This window comes from Leuciscus leuciscus (genome assembly GCF_965113295.1).
Source record: "Leuciscus leuciscus genome assembly, chromosome: 20".
Taxonomy (NCBI): domain Eukaryota; kingdom Metazoa; phylum Chordata; class Actinopteri; order Cypriniformes; family Leuciscidae; genus Leuciscus; species Leuciscus leuciscus.
In genome coordinates this window covers 6,171,867-6,198,442 of record NC_138744.1, presented here as the reverse complement: position 1 = coordinate 6,198,442, position 26,576 = coordinate 6,171,867, and the positions used below count along the sequence as shown (strand labels likewise).

The following is a 26,576-nucleotide window of genomic DNA, read 5'->3' as shown; positions in this document are numbered from 1 at the left end:
GAACAAAATTGCGATAAATCAGCAAGAATGAAACAATTTGGACTAAAATCGGTGAATAGTTAACTCCATTTTCAAAACCAGCATAATTTATCTATGATGCTAATATTTCCGTTTATATTCAGCTGTTGCCACTTCTTAAGTTACGAGCAAGAAGCTGCAACTTAAAATGGAAGATTTATGTTTCATCCCTGTCGATCTTCCTAATGGATCAGGATGACTGTTGCGTGTGTATGTTGTAGCGTGAGTGTTCAAGCATGGTAGGAGGCACTGAGACATGTGAGGAATGCAAACAGACAGTCGGCTTTACAACTCTTTGGCTCCAGTTCTTATCAGGCCCCTTTAAATTCACCCCAGCACAGCAGAGCCAGAGAGAAGCATGTAGTTTGAGTATGCGAGCAGGGTCAGGGTTCATATTCTGACCATCAGCTGATGTTCTCTTTCTTCCAGAACAGTGGCTTGAGGTGTATTTTGCACCCTTGCAAGGGTCCTTGGCCTGTAAAAAGTTGAAAAACCGTGGATGACGTAAGCACACGAGTTACTTGTAAGGCATTACACCTAACTCTTCCCATGAAAACTAGTGTTGCAGTGCCCTAAATCAGGGCTGTAGATTATTTTCTCATACTGAGTCCTTTGCGTATTAACTCTCATTCTCCTCTTCCGCTATAGATGATGTCACCAGAGAAGGCCTTCCAGTGTGAGTCATCTGGGAGCGGAGAAGGTGGATTTGGATCCCAGGTCCAGCTGACCTCTGGAGCTTCTCACCCGAACTGTTTGTGGAGCCAGACTTCAGATTAGAGCGGCTGCATTTCTCTGCTCCTTTGACTTGCTTTCTTTTCTTTCTGTTGAACTTGTCCGTCACCCCTTCCTCCCTCCCGCAGTTCATGCTTTCCAGATATGTCACTCCAGCAGGGATATAAAATACTTTACTTCATTGCTTTACTTTATTTATGTAATTTATGGGGGGAATTGTACTTTACTTGAGTACTATTAAAAGTGAATAGGTGTACTTTTACTGAAGCACATTTTTTTTCTTATTCCTTTTTTATTAATTTATCTGCTTTAAAGTGCACCTCCTACTTCTGGAGTGGACGGTCAAATAACAACAAATCAATACTGTACGATGCCAAACAGTGTTGCATCAGTGGGTAAGCATAAGGAAATACATCACTTTTACACTACAGTATATGATTTATTTATGCATGGTATCTAACACATAATTCATTCAGTTGCATAAAGGAGTGACGAGTGAGTCATTAGCTTTACACTACTTCAAAATTAAACTTACGTGAGACTTTAAGTTCTGTTGTATAAAATGCATAACTGAAATTGAAATAACTTTTATTTCTCTTTCTGATCAAATCTATTTCAGAGTTGATTTGTGTCATCTTTCATATGGACACCCCCTTCTAATGTCATAACTCAACAACATGGATATCATTGAGTTTTAAAGTTTCCCACTGGCCACTGGTAAATATGATATTTCTGACTTCACTTGTAGGACATGTTATTGCAGGTGTTAAAAAAACAAAGACCATAAACTATCCTATTATATATATTTATATTTTTTAATGTAAGTGGATGGATGGATGGATGGATGGATGGATGGATGGATGGATGGATGGATGGATGGATGGATGGATGGATGGATGGATGGATGGATGGATGGATGGATGGATGGATAGATAGATAGATAGATAGATAGATAGATAGATAGATAGATAGATAGATAGATAGATAGATAGATAGATAGATAGATAGATAGATAGAAAAGCTTTTAAATCATACTAAATTATGTTTTTTTGGAAAATGTAAAAATGCAGACCGGTTTCTGTGATGGGTCTGTTTAGGATTAGGGAATTTTGAATATACCGTTTGTACAGTACAAATCACTATGTCTATGGAAAGTCCCCATAAACCATGAAAACACAGTGTGTGTGTGTGTGTGTGTGTGTGTGTGTGTGTGTGTGTGTGTGTGTGTGTGTGTGTGTGTGTGTGTGTGTGTGCGTGTGCGTGTGCGTGTGTGTGTGTGTGTGTGTGTGTGTGCGTGTGCGTGTGTGTGTGTGTGTGTTGGGCCTATAAACTGTTGGCTTAAAAGAAGAGAGATTTTATGGTGTTAACTGTCTTTAAACATGTTGTTGTTGAGTTTCACCATCTTTCTGGTTTGTGTTATTAAACTATATGCCTCACTCCACTCAAATGAGTGTTTGCTAATTATCAATCTCTGTTCCAATCAATGTGATGTCTGTGTCCAGTGTCTGACTGTTATTGGTGCGAGAAAAAAGTGGTGTGTGTGTATGTGTGAGTGTGTGTTTTGCTTGTGAGCGAATGACTGGGATAAGAAGAGGGTCTTGGCGCCACAGTGTTGATCTTTTAGTTCTGTCTTTCCTGACACCCTCCCTTCTTCAATGCCAATATCTAAGCACTGTACAACAGATCTTACACTAGCTACTCATCTTTCAGCATTCCCGTTTTAGTAGGCACGGCTTCAAAGCTCTCCCGTGCCATCATATCAGCTCAAGACACCACATATCATAAAAACAAAAAAACGACTCACTCATGGCTGTCTGGATATGAGAGCCTGCAATGGTAACCTGGCAATGAAGTTAATTTTCCTAATACACTGCACAAGTCGACTCGTTGGTCCTTAAAGCACTAGAAGGCACTGGATACCAGCCGTTTGAAAATCAACACAGATAATCACCACGACAGCGAGCACGTGGAGAACACAATCAATAGCCGCCGCTCACAGCAAGGTCACACCGTGACATGCAAACAAGCCCTGGCTTTCCTGTCCCGCATGCTAAGTAGCCGTGACTGCTACTTGGGAGATGTTTGTCTCTCGGGGAAAGGCATTGCAGTGCCATTGTTTGTGAAATCTAATAGGCTTGTGTTGTGTTCGCTCGCTTTGTGCTGAGCAGTGAGCTTTATTCCCTCGTCGCTTCAGCAGCCTGTTTGTCCATTAATGCTCCATTAGGGAAATTAGTGCTGTAATTGGGGAGGCGAGAAGAGATCAGGAGACTAAAGTGAAGGAGACGTGACTGTTAGTCTTAAAGGGCCGGTGGACGTGGCGCGACCAGTACCTGCTTGATGTTAAGGGAATTACTAACAAAGTGAAAATGTTAATTGATTTACTCTGAAGCTAGAATATAAAACAAGAGTTGAGGAAATGTAATGACACTAAATGCTTACATCTACATTCTAAAAATGGAAGCATTTTAAAAATGCTTTTTAAATTTACAGTCTTTCTTTTTCCCTGGAAAAAGCACCAAAAAAGACTCATCCTGCACTCACATGTGTATTTTTATTTTTTTTAAATCTTTCATCTGTCCAGTCAAATTCTCTTTCTCTCTCTGTGGAGAATGTCGCTCCTCCTAACACCACCTTCCATTGCCACTGACTAGTGTTATCAAGTAATGGTTTATGGCTGTGACAGAAATCACAGCCTTCTGGCTATTTTAAAAAGCCACAAACCCTTTCATAAGTCCCACCAAAACTTCCTGCTTCAAAAGGAAACACATCAACACAGGAAGGAAAACGGCTTTTGTCAAGCCACTTTATGGGGTTTCAGATGTCTCAGAAAAGCTGATGCCACCTGTTTCAATATTGTATTATCTAATCCAATTACATTTTTACCCTACTATTCAAAATTGTGGGGTCAGAATAAATTTTTTTTTTATAAAGAAATGAATACTTTTATTCAGCAAACATGCATTCAATTGATTAAAAGTGACAATAAAGACATGTATATTGTTACAAAATATTTCTATCTCAAATAAATGTTGTTCTTTTGATCTTTCTATTCATCAAAGAATCAAAAAAAAAATTATCATGGTTTCCACAAAAATATTAAGCAGCACAGCTATTTTCAACATTGCTAATAATAATAAGAAATGTTTCTTGAGTACCAAATCAGCATATTACAATGATTTCTGAAGGATCATGTGCCACTGAAATGATGCTGAAAATTCAGCTTTGCATCACAGGAATCATTTTTTATCATTTAATCATTTTAAACCGTAATAGAAAACAGTTGTTTTAAATTGTAATAATATTTCAAAATATTACTGTTTTACTATATATTTATCAAATAAATGCAGCCTCTGTGAGCAAAAGATATTTCTTTTTAAAAATCTTACAGACCCCAATCTTTTAAACAGAATACTGTTATAACAGTGTGCAGTTATGTATACATGTACTTTTGGATGTGCATCTATCTCCAGTCATGCAGTAAATACTCATTTATGATAAGAAAACCTTGTTTATTTAACAAAACAGAGGAGGCAGAGAGATGGAGGCGGTAGTGCGTGTGTGTTTCAGGGTGTCTGTTTGTGTGAACTTGCCTGAAATTCTCCAGGTCTGCCCTCTTTGTTATAAGTGTTCTTAAAGTAGCTGGCAGAAAAGTGCTCTTTTTGATAAGCTGCAAGTTACTGAAAGCTAGCTAGAGTAATCCCCACTTACTGTATAGACGCTGCGATATTTGCTGTAGCAACATAAACCTGAGTTTGATAAATTTAAGCATTTAAGCAATGTCATTTTCAATATTGTATTTTTCTGTCTATACAGACCAGGGCTGCGTTTCCCAAAAGCATCGCAAGCCTAAGTTGATCGTAGAGACCATTGTTGGCAATTGTTCTACGATCAATTAAGGCTTAAGATGCTTTTGTCCAAACACTGTCCTGCAGAGTTTAGCTCCAACTTGCTCAACACACCTGCTCATAAGTTTCTAGTACTATATATGCCTAGTAAGACCTTGATTTGCTGGCTCAGGTTTGTTTAAGTGGGGTTGGAGATTAATTCTGTTGGACACTACAGGAGTGGGATTGGACACCCCTGCTGTAGATGTCAAATGGTTTTCATATGTAGATTAATCGTTTTACTTCAGAAGACTAGTAATATGTGACCCTGGACCACAAAATCAGTCATAAATAAGCTTTCTATTGGTGTATGGTTTCTTAGGATATAACAATATATGGCCGAGATACAACTATTGAAAATCTGGAATCTGAGGGTGCAAAAATACTCACAAAAATAAAATGTTTTATATATTTACGGTAGGAAATTTACTAAATATCTTCATGGAACATGATCTTTACTTAATATCCTAATGATTTTCGGCATTAAAAGAAAAATTTATAATTTTGACCCATACCATGAATTGTTGGCTATTGCCACAAATATACCCGTGCGTCTTACGACTGGTTTTGTGATCCAGGGTCACATATGGAGTCATATGGACAAATTTTTTGTCTTATTCATAATTGAGAAGCGTTAAAATTCTCATTTTGTGTTCCACGGAAGAAAAGTGGTATTAGGAAATTATGAGTTTTCATTTTGTGTGAACATTTTGTGTGTTAAATGTGTTGTTCTGAGGTAAATGAAGGTTCTTGACTCCTTCGAACACACTATCACTGATGTGATATCATTCTCTCAGGTCTGCTCACGGCCCGGTAGCCATTACTGTGTGAAAGGGAGTCGGGCTCGGACCCCCGTGGCTTCCTGCCAGACTAATTTCCTCACGCTCTTCCTGAACAAGACATCATTTGAAATGAAATACAACCACTTCTTCCTTTGCCTGGTGGTGGCAGGCTTTAAATAGCACATCTGGGGACACCAGTTTGTCCCGCCACCCTCATGCACGGCCCAAACCCCCGTACATGATGATTCATGCTCTGTTTTCTCTCGAAACAGCTCAGCATCCTGGCATTGTGAGGACGGCCTAAACCTCGGGCCGAAATAAGCATGAAAACCGTGGACGTGGATTTTCCCGGGTGGTCGAGGAGATGTCAGTCACCATGGCAGAAAATTATTTCTGCTCATGACAGCTCATTTCCAGCCTGCTGTTTATTTGTTCTGCTGTGTTTTTTTTTTTTTTTTGGCTGGGTAATTTACCCCAGATCGGTGCTCCTAAAGTCTTGTCCCGGGGACTTTTAACAACTTAGATTTTAGCATCTCACAACTGAAAGCTATTGATGAGCCACTAAAAGGATTAGTAGCATTAAGGCTAACTGTATTCAGATATGACTAATGCCCGAGCAGGACCCGCAGGACTGAGAGGTGTCAAGGCAAATCGTTCAATAAGGCCTCCATTAATCCCCCTTCATAGGCCTTGTTTACACCTGGTATTTAGATGCATTTTGGTCGATCGGATGACTAGTAGACGAGGGAGAAACATACCCGTTTACACCTGGTGTTTTAATCCATCTCTTTTGTCCACTTTCAACCACTTCTGTCCTGATTTCTTCGGTCTATAGGCGGGTAAATGTATGGGTTTTTCCAGATCTTTCGATCTAATGGACAAAATAAGCTTGTGCAATTTGCATATGAACGCACCTGGAGAAATCGCCGAAAAAATATACGGAGAACAGCTTTCGTTTTTCTGCTCTAACAGCCGCAAGACCAACCCGAACACTGTGAGTGCGTGTTCCAAATCAGGAATTATGAGAGAACATTGTGCTTGGTACATTTTTCATCATTCAAACCAAACCAAACCAAAATCCCATCTGGCTTGTGCACTTCCCATAATGTTTATGCTTTAAGTAGGCGGAGAGTAGGCATCTTTTGTGGCTGTTGAACGCATTCGATCACATGAGCGTCTACACTATACGAAAGCAATCCGGTCAAATGCGCTTTCGACAATATCTGAAAGTGGTCGAAAGTGGACAAGCTCAAAATGTTTTAGACCCCGTTTACACCTGTATTAAGCGTCGTCCACTTCTGATCCGAGCAACCCAAACACATCTTGATACCAGGTGTAAACAGGGCCATAGACCAAGAATCAGACCAAGTCATGGAAACCAAGTCATTTGAATGCACATCTCTCATCATCTTTCCTTAGATAATGGTCGTGCTCATACTATATACTATACTTTATACTGACTGCGTATTTATTTTAACAGGTTCATTCTAGAATACACTCTCTGACGTACTATCTACAACAACAAAAAAACTTTATTATTTATTTTTTCTGCTAAGGTGCTCTGGATAGTTTAGTGTTGCTATGCTGTGGCGTCTTGGTGGCTGGTTTCTGGCCCAATTCTCTTTTTTTCTCCCTATTTTTGGCTCGGGTCCTTCTTTCAATGTAAGTGTATGGGAAGTGGCCACATTGGTCCTTGCAGAGTAATGTTTTTCAAACTGAGAGGAGGAGTTTGGGAAAGGCCCTGCCACTTTTATTCCATTAGATGATGACAAAAGGGATTATGTGTTAAGAGGAGTGCCATTGGAAGGATATCAGCCATTAGACCCTTTTCACTTTTACTGACCACTTTGCTGATTCTATGAAATACTATTAGGGTCTTTGGTGGCAACACTCACCACATGGGGCTTCACTAAACTGTATGAGGGCAACAGTGCTGTAATTATGGGTGTGAATAGGGAGATTATTCCACACCTGACCCTTTTATGAGATTGGGAAAATATATAGGAGCCTCTCTGGGGTCAGAGTTTATAGGTAAAGGATGAAGGAGATATCTGATTTCAGCATTATAACATATTGTGATTTCATAATAACAGAGACCTGAAAGTCAATGGTTAAGTTACACAAAATTGGTTCACAGGTCACCAGTTGGTGTGATTAAACTTTACTGTTTATATTAGCATATAATGATAAATGCTGGAGAAAATTCTTCCTCTGTTTCACAATAGCTTAATTTTGATGTCATGTTGACTTTTATTTAAGATTCGTAATATTTATCCTTATTTATCATCCAGATTCCCATGGCATTCACCAACATCACCGACCCATTCCGGACAACTGGAGGATGGCTGTGATGCTGCAGTCATAAGGATAAAGGTGATATTCTTCCATAGCCTTGTAATAGAATAACTCAATCCCTATAAAAGCAATTGTAAGGTTATTATCTTCTTAGGGTCCCATTTGTAGCGAGTAGCACTTAGGGAAGGAGAGCTCGAGACTAATCTCATAGTTGGGTTTCTTAGTCATCAGATTTACCTTCTGCCAGCCACAGTGAATGTCATTGTGGTTTTTATCCATCGCTAATTCCACTGAGTCTAGTGAAACGCTTGTGAAAGTTGGAAAATGAATAGTAGTGGATGACCCTGGCAAGGTGTGAAGTTGTGGTGTGGTTGGATGTGTTACATTTTAAAATTCATTAAGCTGTGCCAGTTTGCGTTTCAATCTTATTGAATTCCATCTGTGCATACTTACAGTGATTTGCAATGACATCAGTCATTTTTAGCTATGTTTCCATCCACCTATTTTTGTGTAAATTTTGGAATGTGGTATAAAGAAACACCGGATGGAAACAGCAAAATGCACCTAAATAAAAATCAATTAAGGCAGATAATTTTTTTATTTGATAAGAAGAAATGCGCATTAAAGGGTTAGTTCACCCAAAAATGAAAATTCTGTCATTACTCACCCTCATGTTGTTCCAACCCCGTAAGACCTTCGTTCATCTTCGGAACACAAATTAAGATATTTTTGGATTAAATCTGAGAGCTGGCTCACTCCTCCATAGGCTTCTAAGACATTATAACTTGCTGGCCCAGAAAATGTATTAAAGACATCGTTAATATAGTCCAAGTGACTACAGTGGCTCAATCTTAAGTTTATAAAGCGACGAGAATACTTTTTGTGCGCAAAAAACAAACAAAAATAACGACTTTATTCCACTATTCATTTCCTTCTCTCTGGGCCTCGAGTTTTTTCACGTAGTGTTTTAGCGCAGCGCGTCTGTGTTGCACGTCACACGTAGGCTCACTATTGGCCGACGCTGGTCATGTGTGTGATGTGTGTGACGTACAACACAGAAGCGCTGTGCAGTTATACTACGTGAAAAAACTCGTGAAAAGCCTATGGAGGAGTGATCCAGCTCTCAGATTTAATCAAAAATATCTTAATTTGTGTTCCGAAGATGAACGAAGGTCTTACGGGGTTGGAACAACATGAGGGTGAGTAATTACTGACAGAATTTTCATTTTTGGGTGAACTAACCCTTTAAACTATGATGGAAATACATTTACCGAATAAATTCCTGGATGCGCAAAAATAAATCTCATGTGACTTCTCCTCAACAGTGGATGTGATTGGATAACTGGACTAACTAGCGGATCAGTCTCATTAGTCAACATTAAATGTTGGTTTGGTCATTCTGAAATGCCAAAGTGAAAGTCTGTCATGACAATGGTTGGGCATAATTACCTCCCAGAAGCGTCTTAAACGATGGCGTTCCCAAACACCAGGCATCCGAACGCAAGATAACATGAAAGTGTTTATTGCGTTTCATCTGCATGCTCTGAGGCACAAGTCATTTATAATGTAAGCAAAAAGAACCACAGTGGCTTCCCTGAATGCAACAACTTCCATTTTTATTACTGATATTTTGCACCGATTTCCCAGGAAGTGAGGATTTTGTTCTCTTGAACACATGTCATGGAAACGGTGCTTTGTTCGCAAATGTTTTATGCGATGTTCCAATTTTGCACATTAGTTAAAATCTAAACCTGGGATGGAAATACAGCAACTGAGAGTTGGCGATGTCTCACAACGTGAGCAATTGGAAATGCTACAAAGTTGTGCTTTGTTGAGTTTACATTTATGCAAATTAGCAGTGGCATAATGTGCAGACTAGTACAGACAGTGTTGGATAATGTGGCACACTTTTAAAAAAGTTATTAATATTTAGTTATTTTGTAAATATTCATTCATTCATTCATTACTCATTTAGCAATATTTTAGATGTTTCTTAATTTCTATGGAAACGTTTTTATTTTATTTTTTAAAACTGTGTTTTTTATTTTATTTTACTGACTGATGGTATCCTGCAATCCTACATTTTCCTCTTAAGGGCCGGCCGTCACAGGGGCTTTTATAGACGATGGATGTCACAAGTGTCAGACTAAATAAACGGAGTGCAGCGCTGCTTATTTGTATGGCGTTAACAGGCGCGCAAAACCCCAAAGAGCCACGAAAGAGCCGGGCCGCCACCCAACAAGCAGGTAAGCATGGGAGATGGCCAATTCCCACACACAGAAGAATTCGCTGGCAAAATATACACCGGACAAACGCTCACCCGCGCATACACACGTTTTAGCAAATAAAAAAGGCCTATGAGCGGGCCAGCTCGTATTGATCTTCTAACATAGGATTATACAGTCTGGCTCTATGGGCTTACCCGCTTTAATTCCCTCACAAAATAGATAGACTGACTTTGGCTCTATACATATCTGGATCAATGCAAATGTACTTATGCTCCCATGGTTCAATTTTAAACGAATTCCATTAGCCATAAGTAAAAGTTTTCTAGGGTAATGTGATTAGGGTCCCCCTCACCAACAGACTTTCTACTCTTCAAGCGGTGAAATGTTTCTCTTTTTTTCCCCTTGCGCCAGGAGCAATATCCCTCCGACAGATGCTCCTGTGATTGCGGTAGTAGCGGCGTAAACGCCACCTGTCTCCTCTCCTCTCTGTTCCTCTTTCTGAAACACCAGTTTCACTCAGTCTCACAGGCTCTCTGGTGTCCTCTTCGGTTATTCCCGAATCAGACTCCTCCAATGGCATCATCTAATAAAAGCTACCGGCGTGCTGCCTCTCTCCTTCTTAAAAACAAGACTTCATTATTAGATTTAATGCATGAGTTGGATGTCAGCTGGCATCTTTGCCTCCATCTTAAATGCTAAAACACTGAGCTGGTGTGACAAGTGAGACACAGGGCAAAGCTCTATGTAACTGTTGCAACTATGGTCTATGGTCTCTTTAGAGTGTATTTCTAATATTGTTGGGCTATATTTATTGGTGTTTTTAATTGATTGATAAAATATCACCAACATAAAATATAACTTGGTCTAAGAAAATCTAACTTAAAACTATTTATTTACTTAATTTTTTTATTAATTTTTATTAGGGTATATTTATTGGTGTTTCTGAATGCCATTATTCTGGAAATAATGGCAACATAAAACTTCTCCAAAAAATGTTTTTTTTTCATGTTTATGTAAATATGTTACATAAACATGAAACAGGTCATGAAAAAATTTTTGAAAAAGTTTTTCAAATTTCTGCATTTGAATTTTTAATTTTATTGGGCTGTTTATTAGTGTTTTTGATTGATTTCAGCAGATTGAAAATTATGGCAACATAAAATCTAACATCGCTATAAAAACTTCTCAGAAATATGTATTTATTAGTTTGATTGTTTATTCAGTTTTATTTATTTAAATTTATTTATTTACATTTACTTATTTTCCTTTTTTTTTCTTTTATTAGGCTATGTTTATTAGTGTTTTTGATTGATTTCAGCTAATAGAAACTAATGCCAACATAAAATCTAACATAGTTATAAAAACTTCTCAGAAATATGTTTTTTTTTTTTTTTATTGTTTATTCACATTTATTTATTTAAATTAATTTACTTATTTTCCTTTTTTTTTCATCTTTAATTAGGCTATATTTATTAGTGTTTCCCGACAGACAAAAATGATTGGCAATAATTTCTTTCTTAAAATGTTTTTTTATTTATTTATTTATTTTTTATTTATTTACTTTCTTGAATTACTCTTCTTGAATCATAAATTATTCATTAATAGTCCATAATAGAGTGCATTAGCGCCCGTCCCCTTTTTCCACAGCGTTGGTTCCAGAAGTATTTTTTTCCTTCATTTTTCCCGGGATTTTTATTTTTTTTGAAGTCTTTGTTAAAGATTTATCAACCATGAACCAGGCTATGAGGTGAATCACAACAAAAAAGTTTAAAAAAAATCGAACAAAGGTACAAGACTGTATAGGCTACTACAGCTTCCTGCACTGCGAACAGCATAATCGAATAAAAAACAATGGAGAAATATAAAACTACTTATTTACAAATGTTTATGGAGCCTATATATTTTAAGTTTATTGCAAAATATGCATATATATATACAAACGTTTCAGTATTTTGAGGGAGATCTAGTTGATTTGCAGTGCTTCATGGGAGTGGGTGGAGCTAAAGAGCTATTTTCAACTCTCTGATTGGTGTAATTTTCTGTACACCACCATGGGTAATGTAGTTTTTCAACAGGAATTCCACTGTTAAACACGATTATTTAAAACAATAAGCTTAAATAATGTAGGCTGACGGTTATAGCAGAAGCAAATACCACAGATTAACATCCTCGTCGCTCACAATAGGTGTATCTTTAAAGGTTTATAACAACAACAACAACAACAACCTTTATTTATAAAGCACATTTAACACAATAAAAATTGATCCAAAGTGCTGTACATAGTGCATAGCAGGACTACACTATAAAAAACAACAATTACAAATTTCCAAAAGCTAAGGAATAAAAATGTGTTTTCAGAGTTATAAGTTATTGTTCAAAATCAATTTCCTTATGGAGAAATTGAAGGCAGTTTTTACCTCCTGAACCCGACTGTTGTCCTCTATTACAAACATTTTAGTTATTTTTCTCTTGCCTTGAGCTTTTCCCTTTGCATTACTTTTTTTGCATACTTCATCTCATCTTGATAAATTCTCTAAATGAATTACATCTGACAGACTTATCTATTCCTGATTAGATCACACCATGTCTTTTCCCATATGAAGGTGTTGATCAATATGGACCCGATTATGATCTGTTCAATTACGAATGCGTCATCAACGCGTTACTCGCACGCTTACCCCTAATCCTGTCATGACATCAGGCTGTTTAAAACGAGCTGCCAAGGAATACAACTAACCACTGTTCGTTGTCCCAGGCAACTCCGCAAATTAAAATAAACAGTCCTGAGGGAAAGCTCTCCCACCCTCCCAGGCCCTCGGCCTGACCCTGAGCGAGCGAGAGAGAGAGAGAGAGGCTGACCATGAGATGGAGAGAGAGAGAGAGTGGTACTAGATGATGATGGCTGAGGTTGCTACTGTTCGCTGCAACATACAGGCCTGCAAAAAACCTCATTGTCATCGCCAGAAAAACAGGAGACAGCCATTCAGTTGTAAAAATTTGCTGACAAGGAACATTGTCTCCGTTTAAATAGAGAGGATAAATGTGAAGATGGATTCAAGTCATTAGGCTCAACCTAATCAAATCACTTTTGGCCATTCATAGCTCCTCGGGCTTCTTGAGTGATGCAGACAATTGAAAATAATTTTCTCCCTGCATCAAGCGCATGCCAAATTGTTAAAAGGAATGAAGAATAATTTTCTCCTTTTTACTAAGTGAATCCACACCACAACATTTTCTCCCTCTTTTGACAGACAATCAAGTCTATTAGACTTGAATATTCGAGTGAGAAACATGGCCATTTTTTCTCTGAAACACCGTACAGCCACTCAAACGTGAGACATGCGTCTTCCTTTATTATGGCGTTATGGTCATTATTTTTGTTGGTCTGGTATTAGTAAAATGTATGGAAATGGCTTCCTGCAGTGATTAAGTACATTTATTCATATGTATCTTAATATATTGGATGAAATATTAAACTCAGTTCATATTAGTTCCAGTGGTCATTAATGGTTCAGTTTTAAATAATTTCCCCACTTCGGTTTGAGGATCTTGCGATGTTCCCGGTTGCTACACTACACTAATATCTAGAATGGGAAATTGTCATTTTATCAAGAAATAATCCAGGTTTTTCTTTAGGTTTTCCTTAATTTATTCAAAAAAAAAAAGAGAGAAAGTGATGTAATTAGAATATTGTTTTAATTTGTACTGAATCTATAGATTTTTTAATGTTTTTAATGGCATTTTCAATTCTGTTACTAACAAAAACCAGTTCCATACTGACTTTATTCTCCAGGAAGAGATGTTTTTTGTGGGAAGCAACAGTATAAATAACACTGAAAACTATTTTTTTGTATCAGTTTTGCTTGTCTTACTTTAAAACAATTCCCTCATGTTTGAAAGAACACAGAAATCATTAGTAATTTCGCATTTAAAAACATGAAAGCACTTTATTTCCATCCTGTTCAGTTTTTTTTTTGTCATATTCAGTTCAGTCATATTTTCATTTTGTTGCCATCTTTTTAATTTCCTTATCAATTAATTTATAGTGTCTGATTTTGACCAGAGCATATTTCTGAAAGTCTTTTTCTAGAAAGACAACCTTAACTTAAAGTCCAAATCTATTCATATTCATTCAAATATACTATAAAAGATACTGAAGAACAGCTAATTACCCTCTATAACATCCATCTATATAAAATGTCTTCTTAAGGGATATATAACTGAGATATGAACCACAGAGTCAGCAATTGCCAACTTGATTTCGCGCTCAACCTCTCTTTCCGTTTTCTTTTCCCTTGTCCATGAGAACAGTCTCCACCCAGAGTTACTGGCATTTCACTGCAATATAAACACCACAGAAACCCAAACAGTGCATTTGCTCGTGATTCTGCTCACTAATGTTCATGACTATTTATATTAGCCATTTATCTCGTAACATATACTTTTGTCCTGCACCCCTGCAGCTTTTGGCTGCATACCATTTTTCCTTTTTTACCGAACATGTGTGTGTCTCTGCGAGATTTAGAATCAGCAGTTGTGCAAAAACACACACACACACACACACAATGGCCCACAAAACACCATGTCCAAATGTGTCCAGAGGTTTATGTGGGTGAAGATGTATACCGTAATTGTGATTTTGTGTGTGTGTGTGTTTCTGAGAAAGGTGCAGGTCCAGCTGCGTGTGTTTGTTTGTCTTTGGTCTGTGTGACCCGGGACACTGACAGACGGCTGAGGCTGGTGGACGCCCGTGTGCCACGGTCATGAGAGATATATGGTTCTGTGAACTGGGTTCACACCGCGTCCCTCCCTGGCATCTGGGTTCGGACCAGCGCATGTGTTCGTCAACACGGTGCCCCTCCATTGCCTAACGTGTCGGGGTTTCCGCCTAATATAGCCAAGGTGTGTGTGTGTATTATTTTTTCCTTATTGCTCATGACATTTACAGTCTCTGTGAAATGCTGCCGTTTTATGATGCCATTGTTCGGGTTTCTGTGAACCTGGAAGTGGGAAGTGACTGTGATATTGACAATCAAACACACAGAATAGTGTACAGTATATCGAACCGCAGCAGTTTTAGCCTCATATGTCAAAATGTCAGAAATATACAATAGATCCTATTCTGTCACCAACAACCAGTTAGGCTTGCTGTTTTCAAAACTTACCTTCTTAACAATATATATATATATATATATATAGGGGAGAGCGGGGCACAAAGTAACACTTTTTGACTTTCTCAGTTTGTGTAAATCTACTTATGGTTCAGAGTATTTATTTTTTCCCACATTAATTTCCCACATGTCTAGTACAATTATGTGTTTTTGTTTTATTAATACAGTATATACTTTTTTCTTGATATACCCCGAAAGAATGGAAATGAAATGTGACAACATGCCCCATAGGTGGGGTACATAGTAACATGTGTGGGGCACATTGTAACATAACATATGACAGCTTAAAATGTTATCTGATCTAATAAAAAAAAAAAATATAAAACAAACTAAAATATTTTCTAAATAAAATACAGTTAAAAAACGTTTTCATATAAAATAATGGCAATTTTTAATAATTAAATATAAACTCATTTTTGAGTTTTGACTACGAACACATGAAAACACAGCTATACAACATAGTTCAAAACAAATAAATAATTAGTAATTTCTGAACATTGACTCTCAGTGTTTATTCACCTTTTTCTCACGTTTTCTCAATAAAATTTATAAAAGTATAGAATATAATAGCATATTTCTAATAGGGGCACATTGTAACGCAGTGTTACAACATGCCCCCGCATGCACAACTGGGATTTAAACCCTGCTAGTGCCTTCTGCTAGTTAGCGAAGCATTAAATAACTATCTCAACTGTTAAATAACATCTTGGAGATTAAAATAATATCAGATTTGTCTTATTTTAAATAAACACAAAAAATAGAGATGAAAAATTTACTTAAGTAAGAAATTTACTTTTGTTATGGTTTAATAAATGTCTATGGATATCTTCCAAAAAAATAAAAAATTGGCGGAATTTTTTATAGTGTTGATATGGCAACTAGTAAATACACAAAGTTTCGTCATCCAAGCATGTGCGGAAGTATTTAAAACAAGTGTGTTACAACTAGCCCCGCGTTAGGTTGTGCCCCGCGCTCCCCTATATATATATATATATATATATATATATATATTAGGGCTGTCAAAAGATTAATCGCGATTAATCGCATCCAAAATAAAAGTTTGTGTTTAAATAATATATGTGTGTGTACTGTGTATAATTAAATTTGTATATATAAATACACACATGCTTGTATATATTTAAGAAAAATGTGTAATTTTTATATAAAAAATATATTTATATATTATATAAATTATATATAAATATATACAGTATATGTATGCAAATATTTCTTAAATATATACATGCATGTGTGTGTATTTATATATACAAAATAATTATACACAGTACACACACATATATTATGTAAACACAAACTTTTATTTTGGATGCGATTAATCGCGATTAATCTTTTGACAGCCCTAATATATATATATATATATATATATATATATATATATATATATATATATATATATATATATACATATATACATATCACTATTATGACAGGCTATATTGTCATTGCAATGAAACTATTTCACTGTAATATTGCAATAAGTTTTATTGCAATGACAATCTTCTTAATAAAATATTAAAGATTTTATTTGATCACATAAAAGAATTGGCTATATTAAGTTTATGGAAAAGTATTATTCTCCCAAAATAAATGTGCCAAATATATATCTGTATTTATGCATATAGCTGAAGAGAATAAAATGTAAAATGTTCATATTTACTAATATACACATATACACACACGAGAATATGATATAAAAAAGAACTAAATTTAAGGGAAATAAATACAAAGTGCAGTTTAACTTACATGAAGCCTTACATTTCCAAATTAACATTTGCGAATAGTGGACACGATAAAAAATTACCTTATTGATTTTATTCGTAATAAATGGCTTAAAGGGAGATATAATTTGCTCTTAAACGCTCATATGGTTGCCTTCTATCCTCTTTGTGGGCAAGATAATTAATACTAATGACCTCAGTTGTCAGTGCCAGTAATTTCATAATAGCCTTCGGAGGACTTGCTCATTTATTTTGGAGAATTAATTAACGTCTGATAATTATCAATTCTATTAATTACACGTGTCAATATTTGGAGGGAAATGAGCATCGCTTTTTTTTTTTTCTCAGACTGTTTCTTATATGTTAGTGTGGGTAAACAAACAACAAAAAAAAGAAGAAGAAGAAGAAGAACGAGACAGGCCTCCCATATTTTTCACCCTCCCATATAAACAGGACCGGCCAGATAAATGAGTGCGGTGAATTCATACACAGGGAAATAGCCAGTGTTCCGGGAACAGCTATAATCTGTTTCTCTTTATCATTCGTCCGGAATGACACCGTTTAGCATCGCTCCTCGTTCTTCGGGACTCCTCTGCTCAGAATTCCAGGGCCGGCCGATCTGCCTCGGACGGCAAAACTAAATAAAGATGTTTAGTGACAGGCTAATGAACAAATGGGCCCTCTTGATTTAACCTTGATGAATGGTCCGGCCAGGTGTTTTCAATAACGACAATAAGCACTGCAAGCCACAGGCCCACTGATACTGGTATAATGCATTATTAGACCATTAGAGGCTGGGGATGGGAGACCACTTACGCACTGGCCTATCAATAATGCTGTGTCCCAGTCTGCATTTAGGCTCGGGGAATTAGTCATACTGATATTCTATTTAATAAAAAATCACGAGAAGACGCATAAAGAATCTCATTACATTTTAACAGGGTTACAGTAACCCGGGAGGACCGCAAGTTTAATTTTCATAAGAGCATCCATTCTTCAATTATGTCAAGCAGAGAAAATGTAAATGGCAAATGGAATGCTAACAATATCTCTACAAGCGCATTGGCAGATAGAAGCCCAGGGTCCGGACGGTGCCGTGCACGTGCACGTGTGTTTATGTGGAAGTGTTTCAGAGAGAGGACAGGGAAGTGCAGTGGTTTGTGCAGTGTCGGTTGGGATGTCGAGCCATTTAAATGCAATGCAATCAAAAGATAGGGGTATTTCTGCAAGTTAGAGACCGAGAATTGGTGTGACTTTGGTAGCGCTATCTATCAGCTGTAGTTGTTTCAGATGCCAGTGTAAGTGAGAGGTGTCAGTCCCCCCTCTCCCCTCTCCCCACGGTGAAAGCGCTTACCCCTGAAGTGTCAGTAGCAGTATTGGCATGTGGCTATCAGCGCCCGGTGCTGTGGGGCCTCTGCAATAATAAACTGCTAATTGAAAGGCGCTCTCAGAGAAGGCCTGTTAGCGGGGAGCCAAGTTGCTGAAAGATTACTGCAGCACGCCGGCTCGCTTAGGTGCTGAAAGAGCCTATTACGCCTCTGCTCTCTACCTGTAAGGGGTGTTAATACAAACCTGTGCTCTCACTTTCTCACTTTTCTTTTTTTCCAATGGGCTCCAACAAGCGAGGCTAGTGTCAGGATGGAGTCTGGGAGTAATGTGGCAAAGTTTTCATAGACAAATTTGTCCTGAGACTCACAAACACATAACAGTAATATTTTTAGCACAAGGTTTCATTAGTTAACTACTTTAGTTAACATGAACTGAGAATGAAAGATACTTCTACCGCATCTTAGTTTATGTTCATTTCAATATGTACTATGGAAATTAAATGTTGTATTTGTTCACATGAGTAAATGCACTGTGAGCTAACATGAACAAAACAATGAACAGCTGTATTTTTATTAACTAACATTGACAAAGATTAATAAAAATTGTAGCAAATGTATTGCTTATTGTTAGTTCATGTTAGTTAATACATTAACTAAAGTTAACGAATGAGACCTTATTGTAAAGTGTTACCAACATAACTTGATTTGACTTGGATTCTCAAACGTTATTTAAGATTGAAATGATTACAACAGTCAAAATAATATACATTATTAAAAAATGAAAGAGAAATAAAAAAATATTGATTATCTAAAACATGTGAATATTGAACATATAAAATATATATATGAATAAATATGAATATATAAAAACCGCAGAATATTGTTAAAATAAATAGTAATTTTTTAAAATAAAATTGGGAAGTATTTAAATAAGTTATGTTAGTGTTTGATATATTGCCTTTTAATAATAATTTCATAATTAAAAGAGAAATTACTATATTGTGGCAATGAGAATGGGGGGGGGGGGGGTCTAATAAAAAGTCATTATTATTATTTGTTGCTTTTTTAAAGAAAATAATATTTTCAGATAATTAAACTTTTTGAGCCTTGTGACTTTTTTTTAATGACAAGTTATTGAGAAATTAAAAATGATTGTATTGCAATATATATATTTTAATTAGGTAGGCTATAGTGTTTATAGTGTTATTACACATATGGATATATGTTACACATTGTTTTAGTGTTTGATATATTGCTTTTATGCTGATTTGTTTAAAACAATAATTTATAGTTCAATAACCCCTCAAATACATTACTATATTATGGTAATGAGAATCATTATAGAAAATAATAGGACTATAACAAAAAAATTGGGGTGAAATTGGTTTATAAATAATAATGGCACAATACAAATTATCATAATGGCCTAACAGCCTCTATACAGCCTTTATACAGCCTTCAAAATATAATTTTGATTTTTTTGTGAGCATAACATAGGCTATTTTTGTGTGATTCTCCAAGTTCTCTCCTCACCTAGCCATCTGAAGTCGAACTGAAAACCCTTTCCCCCCCGCCCCGCCTGGGCCTCCACATGTGCCGGACCTTTAGAAAGCTGCAGAACAGGGGACTGTGTGCCGCCCGGCCATGCAGAAAGCTCATAATCTTTTAATACGCACCGAGGAAGGAAAGATTAAAACATTTGGGTGTTGACAAGTGACAGAGAGTCTCTTCTGGTGTGTAAAGCATTCTGAAGCCGTCACACACCGAGGGGTTCTAGATCATCCCAGACCCTCCACTTTAATTAAAGTAATTGGCTTTCCACATTTCTATCTATGGACGATCAGGTATATCTTTGAGTAAGAGGCTTAGTGGAAAAATATTTCGCATAATTAGGCAAAAAAAAAAAAATGCAAGGAGGCCACTGGCGATGTCAGACCAATGATTGATTTCAATCCGAAATCCTCTCTCAGCCTGTTCGCTCGCGGTGTCCGCACCACCCAACTACTTAACAGTTTGTTCTCTGCGCTTGTATTACCTAAAGAGGAGCAGCTGCAACTTTATAGCAAAGCTTCTGTGTATTGTGTTGTGTTTGAATGAAAAGACATCTTGTCGGAGTAATTGCATTACGGACCCAGTGTGTCTCAGCTGTGGTGCCATATGTGTTTCTGTGCGTGTAGGGGAGGAGGTTCTGTGCTATTTCAACAAATAATATTGTCGTAGGCTGCTGACAGAAATATCTTTGCTTTTGCGGCATCAGGCCCAATGTTAATATCTTCTGGTAAATTATGTTGGGTTTTTACTGCTCTCTCCCAGTAATTACCCTGTCTCTTTGCAAAGCCTGTTGCAGTTCATTTCTCTTTATGCTCACACCCACTGACGGCCTGTGGCATAAGTCCATCACATGACGGCATGTTCTGCACATCGGTCTAATCATATGGAAGAGATGATCACAGGGCAGGAAATCACTGAACGGGGCCAAAGGAAACAATCTTTCTGCACTGGACTAAGCCAATCATGTCCTCTCGCAAACCCCCAACCACATCTTACCCGCAAAGTGCTTTTGATACAACTCTGATTAAATGCTCGACTGAAAGGGGCCTGTTTTTATCGCCACAATACATTAACTTAGCAGAAGTTTTGATGTATGTATGTGCCACAGATTGTAGCCATTTGGGTAAAAATTAATGTAAGATAATGGGATATTCACCCCAAAAAATAAAAATGTGGGCATCATTTATTCCCCATTATGTCATTGCAAACCTGAAGTATGTTCTTCTGTGAAACACAAAAGAAAACATTTAGAATGTTTCAACTGATTTTATTCATAAGACGAAAGTCAAAACAACACTGGACCCTATACATTTTTTTAGATTATTAAAAATGATAGACTATCTGAAACAGTTATAGATTATTTGTGACCCAAACCAGTCATAAGTCGCACGGGTATATTTGTGGCAATAGCCAACATTGAATGGGTCAAAATTATCGATTTTTCTTTTATGCCAAAAATCATTAGGATATTAAGTAAAGATCATGTTCCATGAAGATATTTTGTACATTGCCTACCGTAAATATATAAAACATTTATTTTTGTGAGTGAATGCAGCACAATCGCGGACATAAATGGACAACTTTAAAGGTGATTTTCTCAGTGTTTAGATTTTTTTGCACCCTCAGATTCCAGATTTTCAAATAATTGTATCTCGACCAAATATTCTCCTATCCTAACAAACCACACATCAATTAAAAGCTTATTTATTCAGCTTGCATGTGATGTATAAATCTCAATTTAAAAAAAATTTACCCATGTGACTGGTTTTGTGGTCCAGGGTCACATTTGTTAAAATAAATGTGTATATATATATATATATATATATATATATATATATATATATATATATATATATACACTCACCTAAAGGATTATAGGAACACCTGTTCAATTTCTCATTAATGCAATTATCTAATCAACCAATCACATGGCAGTTGCTTCAATGCATTTAGGGTCACATTTGTTAAAATAAATGTATGTATATATATATATATATATATATATAATATTAGTTAGTGTTATAGTGTTTCATATATCATATATTGCCTTTATGGGTAATTTTATTAAATAAAAAACTAAATTAAATTGAATTGACCTTTATTGACAAGAAAACGTAAACATTTCTCATAATATCCTCTTTTTATGTTCTGTATAAATCAACCATTAATGTTTTATTTATTATATATATATTATTTATGTATTATCTCTGTTTACTAAGAAATGATAGGAATATTTGAGCATTTAAACAAAGAATACACACACCACACCTAAAAGAACAAGTTAAAAATGTCCAAATCCTCTCAAAGAGCCTGTATGTGTGTACCTTAGGGATAAGACAGGGAGCAGAGACTGATATCAACATGTGTGTGTGATCACCTTGGAGAGGCATCAGGTGACTGTAACACACTGAGAGGACGGAGCATCTGTAATCCTGAAAGCGCTGTATTGGGATTAAAGCAAGGTCTGCGGTCAGTCTGAGCAGGTGTGCCTGGAGAGACAAGAGCGGATAGAAACCTTAAAGGAACAGTTCTAGGAAGATTTATTCACAAAATAATGAATTTTGAAGATCATAGTTTAATAATCAATTGAATAATAATACACAAAGCATGTCGCAAAGGGAATTAGGCACAGACACACTTTTCTTGTGCTTTGCTCAGACAGCTGATAAACTCTCACAGTGATTGATGCTCTGTTCTCCGAGATAAATGGCATCTGTGGGACCCAGGAGGATTCTAATTGAATTGGTTTCCAGAGAATACTAATGGGGCGTAATGTTGAGATAACTGAAGCCCTAAGAATAAGTGATCATTGACAGCATGTGTTTCTTGCCAGTAATAAACATGTCACACAGACGGGCAAGTCAGTAGCTGCAACGCAATTACCTCACTGCACCACACACTGCGCTCAAACCGCTGAGATGTTAGAGAGAATAGCCAAATGCAAAATCATTTCACAAATATACTACTCTGAAAAGTTCCCAAAAGTGTGCAAACATAAATAAATAAAAAATGTAAATGTAAATAAAGAAAAAGTTTATAAAAGTTTTTTTGAAGGAAGAAGAAGTCTCTTATGTGCACCAGGGCTGCATTTATTTGCTTTTTTGTGGAAATGATCAATTTTTTTTAGGGCTGTCAAAAGATTAATTGCGATTAATCGCATCCAAAATAAAAGTTTGTGTTTACATAATATATGTGTGTGTACTGTGTATAATTATTTTGTATATATAAATACACACACATGCATGTATATATTTAAGAAATATTTGCATACATATACTGTATATATTTATATATAATTTATATTATATATAAATATAATTTTTTATATATAAATTACACATTTTTCTTAAATATATACAAGCATGTGTGTGTATTTATATATACAAATGTTGTTTATGTTTAAATATATTTATTTAATTAAATATGTATATAGTGCCAGTCAAAAGTTTAGAAAATGTTTTTGAAAGAAGTATCTAATGCTCATAAAGCCTGGATCTATTTGATCAAAAACATCTCAAACATCTCATCGACAAATCTGCAGCAACTGCGTGATGCTATCATGTCAATATCGACCAGAATCTCTGAGGAATGTTTCCAGCACCTCGTTGACTCTCTGCCACGAAGAATTAAGGCAGTTCTGAAGGCAAAAGTGGGTCTAAACTGGTACTAGGCAAGGTGTGCCTAATAAAGTGGCCAGAACTATATAATTCACCAAATTGAATTGGTGTTATTTCATAGTTTTTATTACTCGAATTTGATTGAACTCATGCATTAAACTGTTTTGACACTCGCATATATACTTACAAACTTAGTGCGGCGAGAGAGATTGAGGGAGAGAGAAAAAGAGCTCAATGCCAATTTTCACTGTCCCATGATTATACTGGCACGCCTTTAGCCCATCTGTGAGATATTTGAGTTTTGGGGAACCTTAAGGGCACAGAAAACCCTTTACATAAACAATGATCCCTGATTCACACTTCAGCCAGCCAGGCCGCTCATGCATGTGGTCAGTGGGTGGCTTTCTGAACGTCCTTCTGATAATACTACATTTTACCATCAGATTGAACTCATCACCTCTTCAGGGCAACAAATGCAGAATGTTAGTTTATATAAAATTTATATTTTATTTAGAATTAAAAGGAAATTATTTAGTGTTATATAGTTAAAAAGGGCACTTAGGTATGCATCACTTTTCAATCTAAGTGCATAACTCAAACAGGACAAAAAAAAAATGTGAATAAACATCCTCCCACCCACCATGCCTTAAATGATGACGCAGCTGCATCTGCTTGTTGGCTTTCATGATGGGCCAAGTGTCCTGGCAAGCCGAGCGCCTGGACAGGAGGTGTCATCAGCTAACAGCAGAACCTACGCTCTCACCCTCCGAACGGGCCAGATCTCAGCTATGTTTGCTGAAAAAACAAATTCCTTCAGTGTGGCCACAAGCTGTGCTAACACCACAGACATTTTCAGTGGCACCCCTAACCATAACTTTCAAGATGGGCACCGTGTCTCGTTATTGTATTTAGGTTATGTCTAGCACCAGTGATTCACTCGGAGGCAATGAAAGGCCATGGTGAGATCAGTACAACGGCAGAAAACAATTCATCGCTTGGCACCTGAGACCGGCATTGTACGGACACCGCTTCTAGGTAATGGATGTTGCACGACTGTCTGTACCAGCTCATGCATTATTATGGGATTAGACTAGGCTCAAAATGATCATCATCATCATAGCGTTATGTGAGATAAAAAGCTAAACCATTTAAACCAGGTAAACAACTCAAGCCGAGAATTTGTAATGAAGAATATAAGCTAAATATTTAAAAATTGCCATTTGCGTTGACTGTCAACGGGAAATTAATTTATAATGAATTAATGATTAATTAATAATTGCTCAAATAATCATTTGTTATTAATAATATACATATATACACACGTTGTAGGGTAAGTCTCCCCACCTTAATTTATTTCTCCTGATCATGGATGACACAAATTCTCATCTCAGCACTTTTGATGAACGTATTGTTACTTTTATTTTAAAATTATATTGTTATTATCATATATGTATATGTTATTAAAATGAATGGGGTTATTATTCAGTATTTCCATGAATTTTATGTACATTTTAGACATCTTCGCTTTCATTAAAATCTATAGGTTAGTTGAGTGAAATTAAATTTGCATTCATAGTGATGCTATTATGACATTTCTTCAATTAAAATATTGGAAATTAAATGTCACAGAATGATTTTTGACTTTCAGATGAATCTCTTTTACTGCGATTCTGCTTTGTCTGTCATTGGTTATTCAATTATTCGACTAAATTGTCAAAATTCAATTTTAAATAGAATACTTGATTTAGTATTGTATATTAATGACAATTTAAAAATATATAAATAATACAAATTATATCAAAAGTCATACATTCTGTAAAAATGTACCTCTTTGAATAATTTTACATTTTGTTTTATAACAACTAAACTAGCAAATGTTTCTATTTATTTCTTATAATAACACATTGACTGAAGCATCATCATCCAGCACCTGCTAAACTTGTGTCTAAATATGTTCAAATTTAAAAGTAGATACACATTGTTCTTCTTTATGTCTCCCTTAATCATTAATATGTTATAATAATTTATTACAAGGAATTAAAACAGCGTTATTTCTTTCTATGGGAACCAGACAAACTGTATAAGTCACTGTATCCGTTCGGTTCTCATGCATGTTTTCCAGTGAAAGTAAGCTTTTTCTGATCCCGAGGTCAAAAGGAAGAGAAACGTTTGTGATGTCACCATCAAAAAGGAGTCCAGCCATAATTCTCAGCATGTTCCAAACTAAACAGATTCCTGTTGCTTTAGTTCCATCAGCTCCTTGCCCACTTCAAGAACTTTTACTCAACTTATTGTTCAAAAGGTTACACTGTGAACTCACATAAATGTTTCACAAAAGGCTTTTGGACACATAAGCCACACTTAAAAATGTATGACTTTTATTGCTAGCCTAAATACAATATTAAACCAATGTAAACAAATGATTCCACACATTTAGAACTAAACATAGCCTACATACTTACTATTTTAAGCCATTTTTACAAATGCAATAACTGGAGCCAAACTATAAATGAATGTCTGAAGACTCTACTGCCCTGTTTCACATGCAAGGCTTAAGCCTATATAGCCTTTAGGCCTACATATATCTGTTGTTTGATTATACAAATCCCAACTTCTTTTTGTGAAATTATTGTGCTATTTTCTTCTAAATAAATGTTTGGTTATGCAATGCACCAGCATTCATTCCTTTGAAATGTGTGGGGTTTTAATTGTCCCATACTTTTTGGTGCCTCTGTATCGATTTGCTGCATCACAGCGACATCAAGCGGTTGATTTCATCAGAGCACATGATTCCTGAGTCAGTGTATTCCGATTCCAGAACAAATGACTCTTATGGGCCGGTTCTTTTTAGTAATCTATCTATCTATCTATCTATCTATCTATCTATCTATCTATCTATCTATCTATCTATCTATCTATCTATCTATCTATCTATCTAGGCTAATCAAATTTCTAATCTATCTAATCAGTTTTTAATTTTATTCTGATTATTTATTATCTTCTGTCTCCTCAAATTATATTAGGCCTATAATTTGGCAACGGACTGCTGAAGTCAATTAATTTAACAAGAATATTTCCGAAATATATATTTTTCAAAAAATACTAAAAGATTTATTAGTGGAAGTGTCAATGAACTGTAATGAATGAACGTTAGATTCCTTATGATTCCCTGCTCCAGGGGTTTTCACACGAATTAAATTAAATGAATTGAATGAATTGATGAATGAATGA

The 26,576-nt window shown here is 36.1% G+C and overlaps 1 long non-coding RNA gene across 1 annotated transcript; it reads left to right on the top strand.

Annotated features, from left to right (window-relative positions):
* Positions 1 to 1,069: 1,069 nt before the first annotated feature.
* LOC309483255 lies at positions 1,070 to 10,178 on the top strand. The gene is made up of 4 exons (XR_014200528.1): positions 1,070 to 1,145; positions 1,370 to 1,467; positions 7,708 to 7,789; positions 9,807 to 10,178. It is a non-coding gene; the product is annotated as an uncharacterized lncRNA (long non-coding RNA).
* The last annotated feature ends 16,398 nt before the right edge of the window (positions 10,179 to 26,576 follow it).